Source organism: Spermophilus citellus (genome assembly GCF_964194105.1).
Source record: "Spermophilus citellus genome assembly, chromosome: 1".
Taxonomy (NCBI): Eukaryota; Metazoa; Chordata; class Mammalia; order Rodentia; family Sciuridae; genus Spermophilus; species Spermophilus citellus.
The window spans coordinates 54,688,177-54,701,428 of NC_138182.1; the positions used below are offsets into that span (position 1 = coordinate 54,688,177).

The 13,252-nt window shown below is 34.7% G+C and overlaps 1 long non-coding RNA gene across 1 annotated transcript in view; it reads right to left on the reverse strand.

The window, feature by feature from the left end:
- Positions 1-13,252, reverse strand: part of LOC308654458 — a 1,408,498-nt gene that overhangs the window by 1,262,305 nt on the left and 132,941 nt on the right. The gene's annotated exons all lie outside the window — the stretch shown is intronic.

Sequence of the window (13,252 nt, forward strand, 5' to 3'; positions counted from 1 at the left end):
TGTGGTTTTATTTTGTATTTTATTAATGGCTAGTGATGTTAAACATATGTTTGTGTGCTCATTCATCTTCCTTCAATACATTCTCTTCAGTGAAATGTCTGTCCATGTCTTTTGTTCATCTCTACCCCAGTTATTTGCTATCTTACTGTTGAGTTTTGAGAGTTCTTTATATATTCCAGATGCTAGTTCAACCAATGTGAAAATTGTTTTCACATATTTTCCCATCCTATAATTTGTCTTTCTTTTCACCTGTTTAACAGTGTTTTTCACAGAGCATTTTTTTTTTTGCCATTGTTATGGCTTAAATATTAGTATCCCCCAGAAGCTCATGTGTGAGACAATGCAAGAAGGTTTAGAGGTGAAATTATTGGATTAGGGGATCCTTAACTCAATAAGTGAATTGATTTCTTGATAAGAATTAGCTAAGTGGTAACTGTAGGCAGATAGGGTGTGGCTGGAGGAGGTGGGTCCTTGGGGGCATGCATCTGGAGTATATATTTTGTTCTCATTGAACAGAGCTCTCTCCCTGCTTCCTAGTGTGATGTCTTAAGCTACTTCCCTCCTCCACAGACTTCTGCCATGATGTTCTGCCTCACCTCAGGCACTGAAGAATACAGTTGGCCATCTATGGACTAAGACCTCTGAAATTGTGAGCCCTAAAATAAAATTTTCCTCCTCTAAAATTGTTCTTAAATTAAAAAAAAAGTTAAAAAATTAAATTTTTGTCTTTTGGTATCTTGGTTACAGCAATTTAAAAACTAATATCCATTTTGAAATCTTATTTATCTATTTCTCCTGCAATTTATTTTTTTAATGTCAAGTCCAAGAACCAGTCAGTCATATGTATATTCCTCTGCTAGTACCATTGTGTTTTAATTATTGTAGCTGTACAATAAATTTAGATCACAGACTTAAATGTAATTTGCAAGGTATAAAACTTATAAGAAAAGAAAAAAATCTCTGGATCTGGGAAAAGTTTTTGAGGTTTTCTATAGATGTTCACTATTAAATTCAGGAAGTTCCTTATTTTGCCTCAGAGTTTTTATGATAAAAAATTTTAATGTCTTTCAATTTCGTTAGATGCTCTTTTTTCAACAATTGGTGAAGTCATAATTTTTCTTTAGCCTGTTGATATGAGGAGTTACATTATTAGATTTTTCAAATGTTGAACCATTTTACTGTACCTAACATAGCCCCACTTGTTCATGGATTCTGATTATTCTATTTATTAATATTTTGTTAAGAATTTTTTGTGTAGTTTCCTCATTTGTACTATCTTTTTTGGTGTTTTTATAGCAAGTTGATATTTGTTTTAAGAATTGTTAGATATTCTTCTATTTTTGAGAGAAGAGTGTATAGAATGACATTAATTCTTTTTTAAACGTTTATTTGAATTCTCCAATGGAATCATATGGACTTGGAGATTCTTGGGAGAGAGCTACTAATAACTTTTTTTAAATAGATTAATATATTATAGTCAGTGCAAACAAGTACAAAGTATTAAAATAAAGCAGTAAAGTATCCAAGTTCTGTGACTAAATAATGACGACTCTAAACTCTGATTATTTACCCAGACAGTAATACTGGGTTCATTTGAGAAATTTTTAAGACCTTAATTCAGTGTTTCATGTTTGGCTACAAGTTCAAAATGCCACCAAAACTTTGGACTTCATAAAGGACAATATTGGAAACAAAATCTGTGTTCTCCCTCTCTTTAATACTACAGTGCATGTGCATTGTGTATGTCACTGTCCTTAGTGATGTGCTGGAACTCAAAGTCCCTGAAAAGATAACCTGCATAGTTGCAGCCAGAATAGTGCAGACACAAATATATTTAGTAAGTCCCCACAGACATGGATAAGGGATAATCTTTGAAACTTAGTGATTTTAGGACATTGTTTAATTTGATTCCTTTTCAGAGTTGATATAAACTAATAGAACTCTGTCTGATGTCTCAATACAACTGGTCTTCATTTGAATAAATTGGGGGTAACATACATAATACATCCTCTTAGGACAGTGACACCTAGTTATATTTTTCTAGGACTAGCCTTTTATATCCCTTTAAAATTGTGGCTAATACTTCCATAGCAGTGTGAGTGCAGTAATTCAGATTAGTAGATAGTCATTATCTTTCTCCTGTTGTGGGATTTCTTGTTTAGAAGTAACTCATCCCCAAAAAACAAATGCCGAATGCTTTCTCTGATATAAGGGTGGGGGGTGACTCAAAGTGGGGTAGGGAGGGAGAGCATGGGAGGAAGATTATTTCTAGATAGGGAAGAGGGGTGTGAGGGAAAGGGAGAGGAAGGGAATTAGCAAGGATGGTGGAATATGATGGTCATCGTTATATAAAATATATGTATGAAGATTTGAATTTGGTGTCAACATATCTTATATACAAACAGAGATATGAAAAATTGTGGTATATGTGTATTAAGAATTATAATGCAAAAAAGAGTACATGTATAATGGCATAATTTGACATGAACATACTTTTTATACAGAGTTACAAAAAATTGTGCTGTATCTGGGTAATAATGAGTGTAATGCATTCCACTATTGTCATGTATTAAAAAAAAAAAGAAGTAACTCATAATTGGGAATGTAGCTCAGTGGTAGAAAGCTGGCCTACGATAAGGCCTTCGGTTTGATCCCCAGCACAACAACAAAAAATAAAAAAAGAAAGAGAGAAGGAAAGAGAACTTAAGCCACTATTTCTCTTTCTAGCTCCTTTTCCCAATCAGCAGCTTTCCTTTTACTTACAAATTTCTGGGACCAAATTGACAAGTTCCTTTCAAGTGCTCATTTTGCCTTAGCATTCAATTTACCTCTGGCCCCTTAAACATTTTGCTGGTTATCCACTTGGCAAATCACTCAGTAATTTCCTCTTGTAACTGTTCTGGCAATGGTAGAGTTCAAAGGCATAACTTACTACAAATGAGAATCTAACTACACCAAAGACTGCATGTCTGTTTCACTTACTTGTTTTGAAAAAAGACAGGAGTCGAACTTTGCTTTGAAATAAAATGATAAAATTACACATTCAGCTCCCCCCACCCCACCTCCATCTGGTAAAGGATTCAGGACACTATTGCTGAATCAGAAATATATGTTAATGCATGCTATTGCAATCATTATGATTTTAAAATGCAAGTATTCAAAAAGCCAAACTGTTAACGTTTTAATGTAGGAATGACTATCTGAACTAAGGAGTCACTTTTTAGTAATTAGTTTTTAAAACCTAGAAATTGAATTAATTAATATTTTCAATATTCACTGAAAATTAATGTCAATATGACTTTTTTTCCAAGAAGATTCAATTATAGTAATTTAAATTTGAGGATTAAATTTTTATTTTTGCTATTTTATGGTTAACTTCCATTGTATCTGGAGAATTTAGACAAGTAAAATTTGCATAAAATTGATCAGAGTCTTCATATCTTCAATGTTTTCTTCAATGAAATATAAGAATTATGAATTATGAAATTCAACAGCACCATTAATAGTTTGTGATTTTCATGTTTGAAAAGTATCTGCTTCTTTTAAAAAAAGATGTTTTGGAACTTTTGTAATAATTGAAAGAGATATCCTCACTTACTAATATCCTTTTCATTTATATAATTTAAAATTTATTTTTTTCTCATTTGTTGATTGAAAAAGTACTTTTCCTCAGCATGTAGTGACTCTGTAAATTGAATGGCTTACCTTCATTAATATTTGTATTATGATGCTACTTCCTAGTAACAAGCAACTTGAGTTCACTTATTTCTTACTATATTTGTTCATGCAAATAATTAACCTGTTCACCTCAATTATATGTTTTCCTTTAATTTAAAATTGAAAAAGTGATTTTCATTTGCTTTCTTTGCCTTGACCCAATATAATTTCACTACCCTATAAAACTAGGAGGACCATGAGGTCAGTACCAGAATTTAAGTTGATGTTCATAAGGAGTTGCAGGTAGAGAGAGAGAGAGAGAGAGAGAGAGAGGATAATGGCAACACTTCACATATATGACAAAAGGAAAACATAACATGAAAGAGTGAATTGTCTTGAATAAAGCGAGGATACTGGAAAATTTGGACATTGATTAAAAACAGCATGATGTGATGAATATAGAAACCCTGAAATAATGTGCCCATTCTAAGGAGATTAAGTGCATTGTGTAGCTGAGCCCAGGAAACATTTTTATCTAGATATAATGACTAGACAAAATTAAAAAGAAAGAATAGTGTAACTGAATCTCCACTCACCTCTACCTCCCACACTCATACATAAACTCAGAATAGAACTGAGAAAGATATCTTTCAAGCTTTTTATTCAGGCTCTTAAAAGTGGTTAAAGTGATTATTTCAGAATGTTTGTTAAGAATTTGTGAATTGCGGAAATAGCCTTTAAGAAGCAAATGTTTTAATTCTTGTTTTTATCCTTATCCAGCCAAATAGGGCACAATTTGAAAACAAAAGTGTACTTAAAGGAACATACATTAGCTTTTATGAAGTAGAACTTCTACAGCCTGATTGACAGCCAATGTGCATCATGAGAAATTTAGAAAAGTGTTTATCATTCTCCTTCAGAATCTGGACTATGGTGTCTCTAAAGAATAATCATCTCTTATTTGGTGATCAGCGTATATGTGTATTTGAGTTGAGTGTGATGATTAATTCAAAAGTTGTCTGCTTTACAATTGGAAGAACATGGAGGCCTATCTGAAGCCCACACTAATGAACAAATGTCAGTTGGCCTGGGCTCCAAGTGACATCTCTATCTTGACTATTCTGTTGGAGTGCTCATCAACAAAAGCCATTTTGTTCCCTTCTCTTGTTGAACCTAGAGTAGTTCTCTTAGGCTTGGGGTTTCAATGTTGCAGTTAAAGCAATGGTTCTGTTTTATGGGGACCCTTCTTCAAAGGAAAAGGAAATGATTATTATAAAGTGGAATGACTATTATGTGTGGAATACATAGAGTATTAGTGGTGTACACTAGAAGATAGAGAAGCAAATGTGGAATGGGAATATTCACAGCGGGTAAAGACTTTGAAAATGATTTTACATCTTAGAATTTGGGTATTTTTTTCTTAAGCATTCCATTTATTCCCAAGGCTTCCATAAAATATGACATGCACTTACAAATCTGTATATATGTTCTTAAGAATAAAGTGGTAGAGCAGTCAGGGGAAATAAGAACTGCTCCATTCATTGCTGCCCACACTTACTGCCCCATTGTAAACCCTTCAAAGGAGAGGTGGATTTGTTGAAAAGAATGTATGAATGATTAGAGAAAAATTAAATGAAAGCATGTGGCAGTCCTGGGAATGATAAAGAGAAATGGGTAATCTGGAAGGTATTCTGGGTGTGGGGTGGGGAGGAGATTGATGTGGGTTATACAACTAAATAAATATCAATAAACATTCTCCTTGGCCCTAACCTTGTTTCTCACTAATGGTGCTTTCTTTACCTGTTGGATACAAATTGTCCTAGTTATATTAAGAAAATGCAATTCTAGTTTTTCCTAATGGTAATCAGCTTTAATGATAATTTCTTTTCTAATACTCTTCCTACTTTAGATATAACTTGAAATGATTCCTAATGATTAAAGTCTTTAGAATTTAATTTTTATGGAAGATTGTAATTATAGGTCTCTTATTTGTAGCATCCCTTTTAAAAATTGAAGAATTATACTTTCATAGGCTAATTTCTGTTTTCTACAATTCCCATTATTTAGCTTTGCTCATGGTATCATTACAGAGTATTTCCTTGTCTCTTGTTTGATTTATGTGTAATTTATTTTGCTTTTGTTAAAAATACAGTTGGAAAGTTTATTTTCTAAGTCATTTCCCTTGTGTCCATTCTTAAGGACTTACAAAACTTTGCCCTGGAAGACTTAGGCATAACTACTTAACCAAATTTTTTTTGTTTCTTTTTTTTTCTTAAATATTTCTCTTGTAACCATGTGTGCATACTATAACAGATATATATATTTTCTGTAGCAGCAATTCCAATTCTGGAAATTTATATACCCTTAGGGCCTGTGAATCCCCAGAAATTTTACAACATATGCAAATTTTGTATATTAATCCTCTGGGGTAAGAATATTTCTATAGTTTTTATAAGATTATCAAATGTACTCATAACATCAAAATGGTTAAGAAACTGCAACAGAATGTCTTTTAGAGATTTTTCAGTATTTAGTGGTCCATGCAAAGAGAGAAAGGCCAAGTTGATTAAACAGAGCACTCTGTAAGTGAAGGATGGCCATTCTGCTGGTGGCACTGAAGACTGATTGGAGGAGGGTAGAAAAAGATGGAGGAGTGTCAAGCTGACATTAATTTATTTTGTGCAGTTTTTTTCTTTAAGTGCAATTACTTATTGCTCATTGACAATGACTCTTGAAATGCTTCATTTTGTTGCTTGCAATTTGAGTTGATTTATTTCAAAGATTTCTTTCTAAGAATGTTTCTTTTCTATGCAGTTCATGAACTCATAATAAGTTTTACATTTGATTCCTTTTTATCAACTTTCCACATTGCTAGAATGGCTTTGAGTATTGACACAATTTTTGTGACCCACTAAGTATGTCTAAATAAATTTAAACATATTTTTGATCAAAGCTATTTAAATTTAAAATTATATGGATATGATCTAAAGTATATTGTTGAGAGCCACAGCCTAAGGGGCCCCAGCCAACTTCCAGCTGCCAGCTGATTGGCTCCTCTGTGGTGATGCTCATTGGGCTGTTTCCCGGCCCTTTCAGACCAGGGAGCTGCTCATTGGGGGACTTTTTTGGCTCCGCCCATGTGATCCAGCCAATCCACCTCAAGAGCAGGAGGAGGGGTGGGTTGAGAGGCTTGTGGAAAGCTGGTGGTGGCAGTTGGGCTCTGAAGGAATTCCTGAAGAGCTCCTGTGGTATGACGTGTGTTCTAAAAATAAAGTTTGTTTCTGCTTGATAAGTGGCTGGTGAATTGTGCCCAGCCAGACTGCGGCAGTATATAAGAGGGTATACATAGTTTATATACAAATGTTATATATCATTATATAGGGATTACTTTGGATTTGGTGTCCCTTTATCTGAGGGAAATCCTGTAACCAATTCTTCTTGGATACTGATAGACAACTATGTTCATCCTATTTTCAATTTTGTTTATGAATTAAATGATAATAATATTTTATTGTAATTTATTAATGACTTAATTCAACCCAATGTTAGATAAAGAAGGGGAAATGAGAGAGTTTTATACTTCACTGAATTCATTAGCATAAAATGTTTTCTATTATTTTTGGCTTCATGGTAAAATAAAATAATTATAAGTTATTGATTTTACACTGAGTAACATTTAGCTTATCAGTGTTCTGAACAGTCTGTTCAAATTTCAATTGGATGGCCAGTATACATGGGTTCACTTAAAGACAGATCAATGCCTCTTCTTTTATGGAATAAAAGGGTGATAAATTTCTACTTATATTTCTACCAGTGTCTTTTGCCTTCGTTTTCACTTTTCCTACCACCTTAGGCTGCCAGGACACTGCTGCCCCTGCAGCTATGAATTGATTCAATATGTGAAAGACAGGTCACTCACATCTTCTAATCTAAAACACCCTGCTGCTTCTTTTGAGAGCGTCATTATTTTTTGAAAAATAGTGATATGAGTAACCAAAATAATAACATGCTTCAATTCAATTAATCTGTGAAGGCACCTACGTTCCAGGCATAGTGTTTGTGAATTCTCAGATGATTAAATCGTATTACTTACTCTCAAGATACTCAGATCCTAATGAAGTAGAAAAATATGGCAGCAACAACTTGAACTGCTTTATTTAAATTACTATATTGATTTTTCTCCTATCCTGTTTCACTTCTGCTACAGTATTACCTCTCTGGATGCTGTGGTTATTTTCCTACCACTCTAGTTTTGAGCTTTTTGTTCATTGTCTGATGCTTTGTTTTCTTTAGAGACACGCATATCAGCAAACCCATTTTTTTTGTTGTTGTTGTTTGGTATTTGACATGTAATATTAAATTAGGCAGATAATCCCAGAACTTTTAGATTTTACCCTCCTTTCTTTCTTTTTCTCTCTATCCTGTTTTTGCTTTGTTTTTTGCTCTTCACAGGAGTAGGAAAAAGGGCCATGGGTAATGGCCACTGAACAGATGTTATCACTTGATGGACTGCGTGTTTACCCAGTTAAGTCAGACTCATGATTCACCATAGCCCAGTGCTGCTATGAATTGATTCAAAAGTGACCACATTCATTTCAGATGTGATTCTGAGCTTTTTCTAGGAAACCACTCAGGAGGTTGAGAGGCTTATCCCATAAGTAGGGATACAGAAAAGTGAGACTGTTATTCCAAGGCTATTATAATGTTAATGGAGATGTTCTGTAGGATTTTTATCAATTTATTATCCATTAGATTTAGGACAGGAGGTACATGGCTGTAAACATGCTGTAAGCTTTGTGGACCCAGTTCTTAAAATGAGAAAATTGTCATGAAAAAGGCAAAGGGACTTGGGGCCTCTTTTAGAAATATGGAATGGGTGATATAAAGGAATACTTTGGGTCTTTTCACCCATCACCAAACACAAAAAACTAAAGACTGTAACTAAATGAAAAAAACAGAGAAAAGTGGATGAATTTACAAATATCAAAGCATCAGAGTGATTATCTGATGAATAGATAGAAACACACAGAATTATGAAATCATCATAATGTGGGATGGACTGTGCTTTCACTGGAAGGAAATGAACTGAATTGAGAGAGGACTATTTGAATACATATCTTTGGAAACCTCCACCTTCTTGTGAAATCTATCCATGGCTTCTTATTCTCTCTCTGGGGACTGTATAAATACACCATTGAATTATGTCCTATAAGCCATTCAAATGTTTGCACAAAGCCACCCCCAATCCCAATATTCCTTATCTAATGTTTTTATTAGTGAATTATAATTATACATAATAGTGGATTCATTCTGACATAATGATACATGGAATATAATTTGCTCTGTTTCAGACCCCAGAGCTTCCTTTTCTCCTACCCTCTTTTTCTCTTCCTGTTCCCCTTCCTCTACTGGTCTTTCTTTTATTTATTTATATATTTATTTAATTTTAATCAGTGCTTTCTAGATGTACATAAACATGAAATTCAGTGTTGCATATTTATATATATGCATAGCATGATTTGGTCAATTACAGTTTACACTTCCTCTTTTTCCATCCCTCTTTCCTCCCCCTTTATCCCCTTCCTCAACTTCCCTTATATTTTAATGGATTCTCCCCACCCTTTCTTTCCTCTTACTTTGCTCTAGTTTGTGCATATGAGACAAAACTATGGACCTTTGACTTTCTGAGTATGGTCTATTTCACTTAGCATGATGTTATCCAGTTCCATTCACTTACAAGCAAATGCCATAATTTCATTCTTTATGGTTAAGTACAATTCCATTGTGTATATATACACATTTTGTTTATCCATTAATCTGTGAATGGGCATTTGCCCAATCCCATATTTTAAGGTATTCTCACCATTTACTCAACTGTATGTTAACTGCACTAAGGTTTGTAATTCTTCAGGACTTTGATGGAAGCCTATAAACTGCTGAGATGGACCTGACCCATTGTCCTGCATCCTGTGCTCAGGAATTTACCAATGCATTCAAGCTGTCTCTTTGCATAAATCTCTGAATAGCTTGAAATTGATCTGTTTAAATTTTCTGTCCTCCTGATGTCATTTGGATAATGTTTTAATTAGTTTTTTTTTTTTGACTGTGACTAAAAGACCTGGCCAGCACAATTATAGAGGAGGAAAGTTAAATTGAGGGCTCATGGTTTCAGAGGTCTCAGTCCAAGGACAGCAGGCTCCATTCCTTGGGGGCTTGAGGTGAGGCAGAACATGATGGCAGAAGAGTGTGGCAGAGGGAAGTGCTTACATGATGATCAGAAAGCAGATAAAGAGAGATCTCTATTTGGCAGATAGAAATATATATCCAAAGCCAAGCCCCCAATACCCTACCACCTCCAGTCACACACCATCTGCCTTCAATTACCACTGAATTAATTCCATCAGATGATCAATTCACTGAGTGCGTTAAGGCTCTCATAACCCAACAATTATATTCCAAACCCTCTTGCATTGTCTCACACGTGAGCTTTTGGGGGACACCTCACATCCAAACAATAACACCCAGTAATTGTGGAACAAACCTCAAATTAGATATAATCAGTTACTTCTAACTTTCATTTTGTCCTAGCAGTCAATACTATTCTACTCTGAGCACAAAATAGCAGTCAGATGTGGAATCTTACACATCTTATCTCTCTTAAATCTTATCTCTCTTAAATCCTAGTTTTATGCACTTCTTCCTGCATTGAGCTCATCAGCAAGACATTGTGTGGACTAGTTGAAATTTAAGAAAAATCTCAAAAAATCACCATACTACAATTACATTACTTGTACACGGGGAATCTTTTGGTCATTGAACTTAATGATAAAAATGTATATTTTCTCCTATAATCTAAAATTTAGCTTTAAGTCAAACAAAAAGAATCTCTATTTTTCTTTCATATTCGAGAAAAGGATATAATTTGAGAGTAGAGAAAATCAACCCTAATACCCCAGAAACTAAAAACCTGTCTTTGGGTTAGTTTATCCAAGAGAATGCATTTTGTTGAGCTCACGAATTATTGCCATTCACAGTGTTTAAGTTATTGTTTGTAATTAGTGAGTAACCTTTAAAAATCAAGCAATTTCACATGAAATTTTATAGTTTAGGCTTCTCTTGAAAAAGCAGATGACCACATTGGGCCTCATTGGGGAATACTTGGTGGGCATCTCATGAGAGCTGCTGCTTTACATAAGTTCTTTGGGTCTGCCGTAGTCTCCAATGTATATATTGTCTTATTCCTAAAGTTATTTCCATTTGTAACCCTTATTTTACCAGTCACAATAAATGGATTTTTTTTCATATCATAAATGCTTTAAAGTATTTTCTGTCTACACAAAATATCATACTACTGAAAATGTGTAAAATCATTGTGTGTAGTATTTGAGAATCTCTTTGCATATTATAGGCTTAGAATAATATTCTTAGTAATATTAAGCTGGAAGGAAAGCTCTAATTAAGTTTATACATCATTTATAAAGGCCATTCTCCTTTGTGCTATGCATTCTTGGCAGCCTTTGTATTTCTCATTGTCAGTTTCTTCCCTGTAGGTGAGCATTTGGATCAAGAGGCAGGCTTCAACACCTACCACCTCCTCAGGTGTGTTGCATGAGCAATATTGAAATGATTTTGCATATTCAAAGGTGTGCCTTCTAGCCATCACACACAACTCTCAAGGCATATTTTTGAGTTTCGGTGAGGGGGGGCATATCATCTAAAGTCTGAAGTCATTCCTACTTTGATTCTTATTCACTATCTTCAAAGCATAGCTTTTGTTCAACCATAGTAAAAAAAAAAAAGAAAGCCTCTATATACAATGAAGCAGGGAATAGTGGAGAAAGACCTGAGGTTTTCTTTTGGAGCGGGGTAGGTACTAGGGATGGAACTCAGGGGCACTCAATCACTGAGCCACGTCCCCAGCCCGATTTTGTATTTTATTTAGAGACAGGATCTCACTGAGTTGCTTAGCACCTTGCTTTTGTTGAGGCTGGCTTTGATCCCAGGATGCTCCTGCTTCAGCCTCCCAAGCCACTGGGATTACAGGTGTGTGCCACTGTGCCCAGCTAAGACTTGCATTTAAAACAGCAGCAGCAGTACCAGAGCAGCATTCACACCAGCAGCAGCATAATCTCAGACTCTTATTAACCTGGTTCACCTCTCCATACTAACAAGACAACAAGGCAGGGCTTCTTCCTGGTCTCTATAATTGCACATATGTGGGAAATTTAGGAAATATTTTAAAAAACAAATGATATCCATGTCATTATAATTTTATTTTTACTCTAATGTTAAGCTAGCACAGCAAGCATTCCTGGTGATTTAGCCCAGAAACCTACTTTCTGTGTGCCAAATATTCATTAAATGTTTTTGATATGTACATATATGGATCTTGTTTATTACAAGTTCAAACTTCTCTGTGGATGGGTTATAAGGAGTAATTTTGTGGTTGCACATTAGAAATATGTAGCAATGCATATGCAATGGATTTGTGCATATGCAACGGATTTTGTGATGTAGTTATTACAAATAAGTCATGTTGGTTCATGGGTTCTAGCACTTTGCACAATATGATCATTAAATACCTTATTAAGATGTCAAAGGATCATTTATTTTCTTCTCTGTGTCATACTGGAATTTTACCAATTGTGATGGAAGAATTGTAACTCTAACATTTCATCAGATTGAAGCACAGATATGTCTCACCCTTTTGTTATGAAATGGTTTTTATTTTTTTTTTCAAGTGAATAATTGCCCCTCTTCTGGGCTCATCTAGTACCATGTGGAATTCTTTTACTTGCAGCTGTTCCCAAATATAAAATTCAGCACTCTCTGCATTCATTCTAAACCACAAATGAACACAGAATGAATTTTGCATTATTCTATGCTGAGGTCTTTTTACTGAACTGAAATAATCAAAATGTGTCTAATAGTTCTGTCTCTTGGGTCATTCTGTCAGGAACAATGTCCAGAGTCTTTACTCTGGGACCTAACCTGTTTTGGCCAGCTTAGGCTTTACACTATGGTAACATTTAACCTTACAACTGCAATCACAGTGCTTTACAGAAACAACAAAGCTTCATTGCTTGCTTGTGGTTTATGTCAATTGTGGTTCATTGCTTATGGCTCAGTTTCACAATGTTTTTACTCTGGGAACTAAGCTGACAGGGTAACACCTATTTGGAGCACTGTTGGGCTTGTGGCACAGAGAAAGAGGCAACGTGTTAGATTTTTCAGTGCCTCTTAAAGTTTTTCAGAATTTTATATATAGTATTTTCACTCATGTTATTGTCCAAGCAAGCCACCTGACCAAGCCTAATGTCAAAAGGTCAGGAAAGGACAGTAATTCCACAGCAAGATGCACAAATATTGAAAACAATAAATGAATTCAATTTCATCTACTGCTTGGTCACAAAAATTCACACATTTCCCTTCCGCACCCCAAATATACCCACTCTCTTCTAAAAGAAACAACCTAACAGTCTCATCAACAAGCTCAAGTTCCAGAATTGCTTGATACTCTTTTCATCAAGTCTGAGTGTATTCTTTTTTGAGCTGGAGTTTCATATGAAAAATAACAAGTCACTTCTTTATCCCC